A 12847-nucleotide genomic window follows, 5' to 3' on the forward strand; every position below is an offset into this window, starting at 1 on the left:
TTCGTCTTCCGATCTAAGATCGCAACTGGTCTCTCAATATAATTCAGGCTGCTATCAACCTGAATATCCTCCAATGGCACGATTGCTGACTCGTCCACCAAACACTTCCTCAACTGGGAAACATGGAAAGTGTTTTGGATCTGGCTAAGCTCTACTGGAAGATCCGACCGATAAGCCACCCGACCCACCTGGGCTGAAACCCTAAAAGGACCAATAAACCTGGGGCCCAACTTGCCCCACTTTCGGAACCTGATATCACCCTTCCAGGGTGATACTTTTAGGAGGACCATATCGCCCACCTGAAACTCCAAGTCCGAACGCCTCCTGTCGGCGTAACTCTTCTTCCGACTGTACGCAGTCTGCAGCCTGCTACGGAGCTGTTGGATCAACTCTGTGGTCTTGAGTACCACCTCCGTACTCCCGATGACTCTCTGACCGACCTCACCCCAACAAATCGGGGTCCTACACTTCCTTCCGTAAAGCATCTCGAAAGGAGGACGGTCAATGCTGGTGTGGTAACTGTTGTTATACGAAAATTCTGCTAATGGAAGATACGTATCCCAACTGCCACCAAAATCTAGAACACATGCCCGTAGCATGTCCTCGAGAGTCTGAATCATCCTCTCGCTCTGCCCGTCCGTCTGAGGGTGGAAGGCGGTGCTGAAGTGAAGACGAGTCCCCATCTCGTCGTGAAACCACTTCCAAAACCTGGAAGCGAACCGAACGTCTCAATCTGATACTACTGATATAGGAGCTCCATGTCATGCCACTACCTCGCGCATATAAATATTGGCTAGCTTTTCGGCCGAAATGCTCTCCTGAATCGGTATGAAATGCGCGCTCTTGGTTAGCCGATCCACTATGACCCAAATCAAATCAACTCCACGTGCGGTCCTGGGAAGCTTAGTGATGAAATCCATGGTGATATCCTCCCATTTCCACACGGGAATGTCTAACGACTGCATCTTGTTGTGGGGTATCTGATGCTCCGCCTTGACCTTCCTGCAGGTCAGGCATCTCTCCACGTACCATGCTACGTTCCGCTTCATGCAGGGCCACCAATAATCGAGTCGAAGATCTCTGTACATCTTCGTCGCCCTGGGTGGATGGAAAAACGAGACTTATGGGCCTCATCCATCAACACTTGCCGTACTCCACCTCAGTAAGGTACCCAAACTCTCCCATGAAGGGTCAACAATCCTCGACTGTCATAGTCAAAGGAAGCTACTCGGCCCCCACTCCTCTCACACTTCTGCCTCTCCTCCTTCAGGCCCTCAACCTGTGCCTCTCTAATCTGCTCCAACAAGGGAGTAATCACTATCATCCTCAGACAAATATCCCTGATCGGGGCTGCTACCGCCTTGCGGCTCATGGCGTCGGCCACTATGTTGGCCTTACCCAGATGATAAAGGATCTCACAATCATAATCCTTTACCACGTCTAACCATCGGCGCTGCCTCAAGTTCAAATTCGGTTGATCCATGAGGTACCTCAAACTTTTGTGATCCGTGTAAATGGTACAACGGACCCCAGAGAGGTAATGTCTCCAAATCTTAAGGGCGAACACCACTGCCCCAAGCTCTGAATCGTGCGTCGGATAGTTAGCCTCGTGAGGCTTCAACTATCTAGAGGCGTAAGCTATCAAATGCCCCCGATGCATCAACATTTCTCCCATACCTGTGATTGAAGCATCACAGTAGACTCCAAAATACTCTACACCCTCTGGAAGGGTAAGAATCGGCGCCTCGCACAATCTCTGTCTAAGGGTCTCAAATGTTGCTTGCTGCTCAGGCCCCCAACGAAACACTACCGACTTCTTGGTCAGTCGGGTGAGTGGAACTGCTATCTTGGAGAAATCTTGGATGAATCTCCTGTAGTACCTTGCCAATCCCAGGAAGCTCCGAATCTCAGATGGAGACCTCGGGACCTCCCACTGCATCACAACCTCTATCTTGGCCGGATCTACTAGTGTACCTTTCTGGTTGATGAGGTGTCCAAGGAACTGCACCTCACATAACCAGAACTCGCATTTGGAGAACTTCGCAAAAAGTCTCTCCCTCCTCAGCGTCTCTAGCACCTCTCTCAGGTGCTCCTCGTGCTGCTCCTGAGTCTTGGAATAAACCAAGGTGTCATCAATGAATACTATCACAGACCAATCCAACATCTGTCTGCATACGCGGTTCATGAGATCCATGAATGCGGCTAGGGCGTTCGTGAGCCCGAACGGCATCACCACAAACTCATAATGACCATAGCGGGTCCTAAAAGCGGTCTTCTGCACATCCTCCTCCCTGACCCGCATCTGGTGATATCCTGACCACAGATCAATCTTGGAGAACCAAGATGCTCCCTAAAGCTAGTCAAACAAGTCATCTATCCTCGGGAGTGGGTAACAGTTCTTCACCGTTACCTTATTCAGCTCCCGGTAATCTATGCACATACGATGCGACCCATCCTTCTTCCTTACGAATAGGATCGGGGATCCCCGTGGTGAAATACTCGACCTGATGAAACCCTTGTCTAGCAGCTCCTGCACCTATGTAGACAACTCCTGCATCTCTGGAGGAGCCAACCGATACAGTGCCTTGGCTATCGGGGCTGCACCCGGAACCAGGTCAATCCGAAACTCAACCTGTCTTTCCGAAGGTATCCCAGGCGAGTCCTCTGTGAATACGTCCGGATACTCTCGCACTACTGGTACATCATCAAATGTCGCCTTACCCTTCTCCCGGGCATCTATAACATAGGCGATGTACCCTGCGCAACCCTGTTGAACGTAGCATCTCGTCCTCGTTGGTGAACACAATACTGGTCCGCGTTGTGGCCTCTCGCCCTAAATCACTAACTCTCCCCCACTGGGAGTGCGAACCCTCACAATCTATAGCTCACAATCAATCACTGCCCCATTGGGGCTCAGCCAATACATACCCACTATAACATTATTCCCTCGAAGGGGAATAGGAACCAAATCCACTGAAAACTGCTCATCAAATAACTGCAGCGAACACCCCCTATGTACTCTCATGACCCTGACGGTCCTGTCGTCCGCTATCTCAACCTCAAGTGGATAATCCAGCTCCCCTGGAGCTCTGCTAAACCTCTTGCTAAGCGCAAGTGAGACAATGATCGGGTAGCCCCCGAGTCAAACAATATTGTAGCTGAAATGTCGTTCTCTAAGAACGACCCTATACGAAAACATATAATCATGAGAAACAATCAATATCAATAAAGAGATAAGAGAAAGATACATACCTGCCACCACGTCAGGAGTCGCTCGCGCCTCCTTAGTCGTCATCTGAAAAGCTCTACTCTTCGCCACTGGCTTTTTGCCCGAACTCCCTGTGCCAGATGCCGTCTGTAGCTTCCTCTTCTTCTCCATCTCCAAATCTATCTCTCTCTCTCTCTCTCACGAGCCCTCTCAATCACATCATCTAGCGTTTTACAGCTGGACCGGCTCACAAACTGGCGGATATCACTCCGCAACATCTCATGATAACGGGTCTTGTTTATTTCCTCATCAGTTGCGTACTGAGGAACGAGAAGAGCCCTCTCCCTGAACTTGGCGGTAATCTCCGCCACTGTCTCTGTAGTTTGGGTGAGATCCTGAAACTCCCTGGCTAACTGCTGCATCTCAATAACCGGTGCAAACTCGTCTCTGGACCTGGTAGTAAAATCAGCCCAAGTAATCGCATCAAGTGTTGTGCCATCCCCGATGACATGCCCGAGCTCCTCCCACCAATCACGTGCCCTGTCCTTTAGAAGACAGGATGCTAGTCTGACATTGTCCCTTTCGGGACATCTGCTGGTGCGAAATACGTTGGCGACATCTGCTAACCACCTAGTACTCGCTATGGGGTCCCGTGCCCCATGATAGTCTGGAGCTCCACAAGCTCGGAACTCCCTGAAGGTGAGTGTGCGCGACCCCATCATGGCCACCACCTCAGCACGAAATGTGCTCAACCTCTCGTCCATCAGCTCTAGAATACCCTCCTTGATCGAACCAAATATCACAGGAGTCTGCTCAAGTATGGTGCGAGTAACCTCTAAGGTGAGGAACTCTATGGTTTGCTCATCTAGATGCTCGGCCCCCGAGCCTGATCCTGATCCCTCGTCGGCTCCTGAACTGCCGACTGCTGGCCTAGGACGTAAAACCACCATTCTGAAAACACGCCATGATAAACGTCAGAAACACTGATATATCTCGAGGGATCACTATTACTACAAGTTTCTTGGTCTCATCTCAACCTTCCTTGATTCAAGTACGAATCCTCTTCTTTTAGTAGTACGGGCCCATACTACCTTCCTCATCTATCCGTACTTTCCTCAAGAATTGCCTCGACTCCACCAAGTCACTGCTACTGCTACTGATCTCTGCTACTCTCATCCTAGGCTTGCCCTAGGGAAATCTCTGACTCCGCCCAAACCAGTCCTCAGCTGCTAAAGGCCTCCTTATAATTCCAATTAGCCATCACCTGAATACCATCACATGTGACGAGGCTCAGATAATCCTTCGAGTAAAAGACTCGTCCCTACAACGGTTAGACTCAGACAAGAGCTGCGCAATAGGGCCAAATCCAACACTCTAAGATTATTCAACCCTGATCACATGTGACGTGACGTATTCACCTAATGGCTAACTCTCATCACTCAGAGTCCTACAAAGCACAAAGTAAGTAGCATTCGGACACAGGAAACTACTCAAGCAAATCTATTCTCATAACGAGAAACTGTACTAGCATACAATGCTAAACTCATACTATCATGCATAACCTAAACAGGCTATCCTACTACTGTCTACTCAATACTTAGCATGCAATTCTCATAAAGCTGAAACACATATAGCAGACACATAAGGCATCCTCCTAGATCTTTAGTCCTATTCTAGCATGTTGTTCTACTGAAACTGAAATTGATAATCATAACATAAACTTGTATGGGTAATTTGGGAGTACTTACTTGAGCTCGACTGATCGCATGCACCACACCCTTTTCTCTTTCTCAAAAACTCTTTTCTTTTAAGTTTCTTTTTCAAAAATTCTTTTGGAAACATCTTTCTTTCTGAAAAACTTTTACCATTTCCTTAGTTTGAGTCCAGTCATACCCGAAAGTGTGCCTGAATCCCTCAAACCAAGGCTCTGATACCAACTTGAAACATTCCAAAAATACAAGCAAAATTTTTTTGTTTTAACACATTACTAAAACCATAATATCAAAATATCATATAATAAAACCATAAGTCGTGTGTCTCAAAATATCATAAAATATGTCTCATATCACAACTGATGTCAAATCATGACAAAATATCAGAGTCTAACTCCCAGGCTAAAACTGTGGTGGGTGTCATGCCATCATCCCGAGCCCTTCCCCTTACTAGCTGAAGTACCTGAGACCAAAACTGAAACCGTAAGCACGAAGCTTAGTGAGCTCCCCCAAACTACCACATACCATACAATAACATATAAAGCACATATTGGGCCTCGCCCATTGCATCAGACCAAAGTCCGGAAACTGCATCGGACTGTAGTCCGGAAACTAACCAGGGCCCGTATAACGACAGTATCGGGTAGATTACCCCGTTACCGTTAACGGAATATTCCATTTTATAAAAGTTCCGTTAATTAGAGGTCGCCAAATAAATAAATGTTTTATTTATTTATATTTTTTTATGTCGTTATAGTCGTAATAAAGAAAATAAAAAAACACTTAAAATTACATTTCCATTTAATTGGAAAAAGTTAGTTTTTATTATTACGACCACTAAATCGGGTGCGACCAAAAGCCCCGTATAACGACAGTATCGGGTAGATTTCCACTAAGCTTCAACTCCAACCCCTATATAAGGGAGAGTAAACTCCATTTCCACCTTTTTACTCTCTCTCTACAAATTTTTCCCGAGCCAAAAATCGTCTATTTCGAGCCCCAAACGAGTAGGTAAACTATCCTAACTCGTTGTATAACTTATCTAGCCTGCAAATTCGAGTTTAAAACATAAAATAGGGACAAAATGATGTGTTTACAGCCCAAGAACACTCTTGGACCGTAAACACCATTTAATGGGGTTTTTAAGCCCCAAAACCCTTCCAAATTGCCCCTAAGGCTTAGATATGACTTTTAGGCTTACATATTCGGACTTAGAACACCTTGAAACGAGTTTTTGAAGAGTAAACATGTGTTTACTGTCCAAGAACATGCTTGGGCCGTCCTCTTCATGGGGAGTAAACTCATGTTTGTGTGTTAAAAATGCCCTTAAACACACCAATGGCCTTGGATTAAATTCTAGAATCGACCACCAACAAGCTAGGGACCTTAAACTCAATTAAAACAACTCCATAAGGAGCTTACGGCCGTAAACCCCTCATGAAAGGGTAACTGGGCCGTAAACTCCTATAAAGGGTTTAAATGGTGCCCTAAACTCCCCATTTGGCTTGGAAAAATACATAAGATTTATTCTCAATCACTTAAGCCCTTAAAACACCCAAGAAAGATGTCCTAGGGAGCTTACGGCCGTAAACTCCCTTGGTTGGGGCCGTAAACTCCCGTTTGGTCCATTTAAGTGCCTAAATCCATTCATACATTATATATTTGGATCTAGCAAATTCCACGATTGATATAAGGCCTTCAAACATCCTAGAACACCCTCACCATGAGTTTACGGCCGTAAACTCATGGGGAGTTGTCCCAGGGCCGTAAACTAAGTGTATAGAGTTTACTCTTGAAGATTAAACTCCATTCCTAAGTCATTCACACCCTTAAATGTTACCCGGGACACCCCAAACACTTAACCAAAGTGTTTTCCGCTCTTTAGAGTGCGTATACTTGATTAATTAGTATTAAATATACTAATTGTATGTGAACATATGTTATCATATGTTAAATAGGTCACTAAGTGTGTTCAAGTCTTTATTTGACACCGAGCACCCAACCGGCACCTTCTTTGGATGCACGTACACCAGGTGAGTTCATACCCCTGAATGAACCTTTTAAATGTTTTTACATGTTTTATAGGGGGGAATACAAGTTAAACATGCCAGTTATCATATCAATCACATGTGATTGATAACCCGCATGCACAAGGATTTACCACACTGTAAACTGTTTTACCAAGTAGGATACTATAAATGGCTTTCCAAAAGGTTTTCACTTGTTCAAAACTCTTACTTATATTGTTTTATCAAAGTTCATTTTAAACTAGTTTATGAAAAGTTTCCAAAGAATTTCTAAAGTTTTTCAAACTTATTTTACCAAAGAACACCAAGTTGTGATTTTCTCAAGTATAAAGGTTTTCTTCCATGTTTGATACTCCCTCTTAGTTTAAACTCCTACTTGATAACGCTTTCACTTCGTGATGCGTTTATACTTGTTATTGCCTCTATTTCGCTTATACTTGTAGTCTCTTATGCCTATTAGACGCTCTTACTTCACTTGTTGTCGCTTCTACTTCGTGATACACTTATATTTGGTAACGCTTATACTTCAATTCACGATTCGGTTATTCCACACTATACGCTTATACTTCATGATTTGGTTATTCCACACTGTACACTTATACTTCACGATTCGGTTATTCCACACTGTACACTTATACTTCACGATTCGGTTATTCCACACTGTACACTTATACTTCACGATTCGGTTATTCCATACTGTACACTTATACTTCACGATTCGGTTATTCCATACTGTACACTTATACTTCACGATTCGGTTATTCCACACGATTCGGCTATACATCACGATTTGGTTATACTCCACTATATGTTTTCACTTGTTTCACACTTAAACGTAGTTAGATGTATGTATGTGCTTGTATAGATGCATATAAATAATGATTGAAGGACTTAGGAAGGCTTGTCCGCCCTATTTCCTTTTCTTCGTTGAGATGTGGTCTGGTGGGATCGGATGTCCATCCGAAGGTCGTTTGATTCATTAGTTATATATTATGTATACGAGCATAGCCATATAGGTTTACTCTAGTCAGTTCAGTTATGAGTCTCTACCTCTAGTTCAACACTTATATTGGAAACCCACTACCCACTATTTGGGATGCATCTTCGGGACACGGCCTTCTCCGTCGTCTAGTTGGTAATCAGAGTCTCCTGTAAGGAGAGCGGACATTGTGTGTATAGATCTATACGGGATTGACACCCCCGCACCCTGACTGCTAGCTACAGTCCACGGCCTACCAAGCCAAGGGGTGACAAATGTCACATTTATAGATGCTTACAGGGCGTCAGGTACTCTAGTGTCGGTTAGTATGGTTACGAGTATCCTAAGTTACCTTATAATTCATGGCCTTAAGGTAACGGTATTTTACACTGTATTTTACCAGCAATTTACACTGTATGCTGGAATCCCACTCTCAGAGTCACACTGTTTTTAGACCTTGCTAGCTGTATCTTTCATTTGATACTGTCTGGGGTCTGTATTCACTGTTTTTAGACCTTACTAGCTGTATCTTTCATTTGATACTATCTGGGATCTGTATCCTCTATTTTTAGACCTTGCTAGCCGTACCTTTCATTTGGTACCGTCTGGGTTCTGTGTCTCTCTTTGTTAGACTGAGCCAGGATTATCGTTTGTTCGATACTCTCCTGGAGTCTATGATTCCGTTGCCTTAGTCAGCAGTCTTCACTGCTGAGGCATATGTTATTTCCCTAATTTCTTTTGCTTTCTTTAATAATCAAATTCTGTATTTTGATAATGATAGCGATTAAGGGAAAACTACCTTTTTACCACATAACTCCGTCTAATCTTGGTAGAAGACTGCTTTTATTAAAGAAAATATAGGATTTTATGGAAAAGACACTAATGTAATGGGTACTCTAAAACTACCACTTTTATTAAAGTTATTTGGATAAAATGACACTAAACACTTATGAACTCACCAGAATTTGTAAAAATGATGATACTCGCTTTTCAAATAACTTGTATTGTCAGGTCAACATTAGACATGTACATCCCCGGAGCTGTTGATGAAGATAGCTTAGTACCATGTTGTACTTATTATACTTGTATTACTTTGATGTATTGTAATGTAAACCATGTAAAACTATTACTATTAATGCAATGTTTTGTTGTACTTTGATTACTATAATGCATGTGTTGTGATACTTGACATGACGTCATCCACCCCAAAACGTTTCCTCCGTTCCGGTTTTGGGGTGTGACAGTGTATAGGTTTTTGGGTTTTATTTGATACAATAGAAGGGTTTTTGATCTAATAAGGTCCAAAGAAATGGGTTTTTGGCCCAAGAAGGACCAAGGAAGACTTTTCAGTCCAATAGGGTGTTGGGCCGAGGATTCATGGGGCAAGGCCCAAAACTGATTGGGCTTAGCTATTGGATCGAGTTTTGGGCTTGCATGAGGCTATTTCAACTTGATTCACAAGGTATGCACGTATGTACTCAAATAACATTGTAGTTTGAATTTCACTAATTAGATGCTGCAAGGTTACATAGAGGAATTTTTTGTACATGAATCACCATCTCAACCCTAAATTTGCTAGTTGTGACATATATGATTTGTTGTTTACAAATTGGTTATACATTAATGATACGTAAACGCATCAGTAACTTGATGTTATAAAATGTATTGTTGTGCATGATTTGATGAGTAAATAGTGCAAGCATATAAGAGAAAGTTTATCTGTTCCTTTTTAAACTTAAGGGGAAAAAGCAATATTTTTGGGCCCCTCGGTGATTTGGTGTTGACTTATAGTGTCGGGCCCGACCAGGACTAAATTGATGTGTTCGATTAGTAGTTCTTTTTCATTACAAATCAGAAATCGAGAAACAAAGTATTGGACAATGAGATTGATTATGTTCCATGTCTCATATCCAAATGATATCTTGCAGAACGGAGGATTATATGATCACTTATCTTAGGACACGTAACTGGCTATGTAAGAGTTCGACAAAAGCTTTCGAGAGCTATAATTTTCTAATCAGTTTAGAAGTTATACCGCCAATTATAGTTATTAGACTTATCTAAGTGGGAGACCGTTGGATTAGGTGTCTAAGCCCATAACTTAACAGGATGATTTTTTAGAGAGAGGTTGATTTATTATTTGATTAATAAATTGAAATAAATAATTTGTTAATATTATGGAAATAATATATTAATTAGAAATAGTAATATCTAATTAATATTTAATCAGAAATTAATTTGAATTAATTTAGGGATTAAAAGAATTAATTAAAAGTGTAGGGAGTGAAGTGAAATTATTCAATAGTTGAGCAAGAGGCATTCTAGAATCCAACATAAGGTTTGGATGGTTTTCTTAGGACTTAGGGTTTCTAGAATAATCCATGGTGGATAATCAGGAAAGTGGATAATTACCCAAATTAAGATAAACTTGGATTTGGACTTATCTAGGGTTTCCTAACTGCACTATAAATTGAACCTCGACCCTAGAATTTCCGGCCACATATTATTGTGAAGAGCCAACCGAATTTCTAAGCCTCCCTCCTCTCTCTAAATCTTCTTCTTTTTGCTAGTGTTGGTGTGAACCACTAAAGGCACGACATTTGTGGTGCTTGCTCTCAAGGCTTCAACAACAGAAGGATTTTTCATTGTTATTAGTCAATAAAAATCAATGTATGTTTCTCTTAACCCTAATTAGTCAATTTTGAAAATATGCTAGATGTCCTAGGGTGTCTTATTTGTTGTTCTGTGACAACCCGAAATTTGCATTCTATACAAACCATATCAATTCAGTAGAAGATTAGAACAGTTATAGTGAATTTCCAGACTTTTGGGTATAAGTTTGAGTATTTCAGGATTTACACTTAAGGAGATATCAGGAGAGTGGATGCATTAGGGTTTTGTGCAACACTGTTATTTCAAAACTCTATGATATTAGAGTTCATTTCGTGAATAAAATATTTTCTGCCAAAAATCCCAGGACTATATATAGGATTCTGAACCATATTTATTCATTAGTTACATTTCCAACTAGAGAAAAGCCGAATTCTCTCTCAAGGATTTCGGACTTTCGTTCCAAAAAGTGAGTACTTCTATCTAGTGTTGTTTTAAAGCTTCTTATATGCTTAATACACTAGCAGTCATAGGAAAACACTAAGATCTGAGAGTTTACCGCCCAAGAACGCCTTGGGGAGTAAACTCTTTTATAAGGGTCAAATGGTGCCTCGTCCCTTCCTTAAGTAATGAAACTAGTTTGGACTTGTACCCTAATGTGTTTAGGACTAGAAAACATCCTTAGAACACCAAGAGTAAGGTGTTCACAGCCCAAGAAGTTCCAGGGCCGTGAACTCCAAACAATAGGGCCAAATTGTGCTATAAACTCTTCTAAAGCCTTGTACACTAGCCTAGTTTAGTTCCTAGTTAAATTAGGGACTTGTAAACACCAAAAACACCCTTCCAAGGGAGATTACGTCCGTAATCTCCAAGAGATTTGGTCCCAGGGCCGTAAACTCCTAAAAGGAGTTATATAATGCCCTAAACTCTTCCATAGACCAAGCCATTAAGTAGGAATGCTTATTAGGGCCTTATAGAGCATCAAACATCAAATGGTCATATAAGTATGAGCTTACGGCTGTAAACTCATGAGTTTACGACCGTAAACTCATTTGGTAGTGCCATTAGGGCCGTGAACTCCCTTATGGAGTTTTCCTTGAACCCTACACACAATAGCTTTTCCCTACAACACTTAGATGCAAACCTAGAGGCTAATAACACTTGATAAAGGTGTTTAGCATGTCCTAGGGTGTCTTAAATTATTTATTAGTTGTTTATAGACTACTTTGATACATATATGTGATATTATATGTTAACTAGGATCATAGAGTGTGTTCAAGACTTCACTTGACACCTAGCCATCCTACCTCTTCAGTTCATCCGTACCACTCACAACAGGTGAGTTCATACCCCTTAATCAATGTTTTAAATGTTTTTAAATGCTTTATGGGGGGGGCACAGGTAGAATCATGCTAGTTATTATATCAATCACATGTGATTAATAAGCAGCATTCAAATGATTGGCTACTCATTAGCCGTTTTACCAAACAGTTTCCTTCAAATGATTTTCATAAACATTTTATATGTTTAAAACTCCTTATTAAACTGTTCATTTTACATTGTATGTTTCATTTCAAACTCATTTACAATTGTGTTTCAACCCAATGTTTATTTATACTTAAACTGTTTTATCAAACACATGCTTTCAACCCGTTTTATAGATTGACATCAAGTCAATCTTTTCTTAGATAATAATTATGTTCAAAGGTTTTACAAAACTTATTTTATGCTTTTATATTATCAATTGCATGCCTATATATGTATAGTTATATAAGAAATGTTTAAAAGACTTAGGAAGGCTATCCACCCTATTTCCTTTTCGTGCTTGAGATGTGGTCTGGTGGGATATCGGGTACCCGTCCGAAGGTCGTTTAAATATTAGTTATATATCATGTGTACATATATAGTCATAAAGGTTCTCCCAGTTCATTCAATACCATTGGGTAGCAAGGGTATACTTTCATGTTCATACGTACCAGTTATATTACTAGTAAGCTACCATATGGGTAGTTTAGGAAGATACTAATAGTAATACTAGAACAATGAATCATCCAAAGAGTCAGTTCATACATAAGTCATAATGCATAATGATGAGAAACAAACATAATACATAGTGAAGAGAAACAAACATAATACATAGTGATGAGAAACAAACATAATACATAGTGATGAGAAACAAACATACATGCTAGATAGAGAGAGAACACACGGTACAACTAGCACACGCAGCACATTACAGTACACTACTATATTATTACATGATTATGCTTACATGAATACGTTTACATAGATACGTTTACATGAGTGCGTT

This window comes from Lactuca serriola, chromosome 5 (genome assembly GCF_051521515.1).
Source record: "Lactuca serriola cultivar US96UC23 chromosome 5, Lser_US96UC23_V15, whole genome shotgun sequence".
Lineage (NCBI taxonomy): Eukaryota > Viridiplantae > Streptophyta > Magnoliopsida > Asterales > Asteraceae > Lactuca > Lactuca serriola.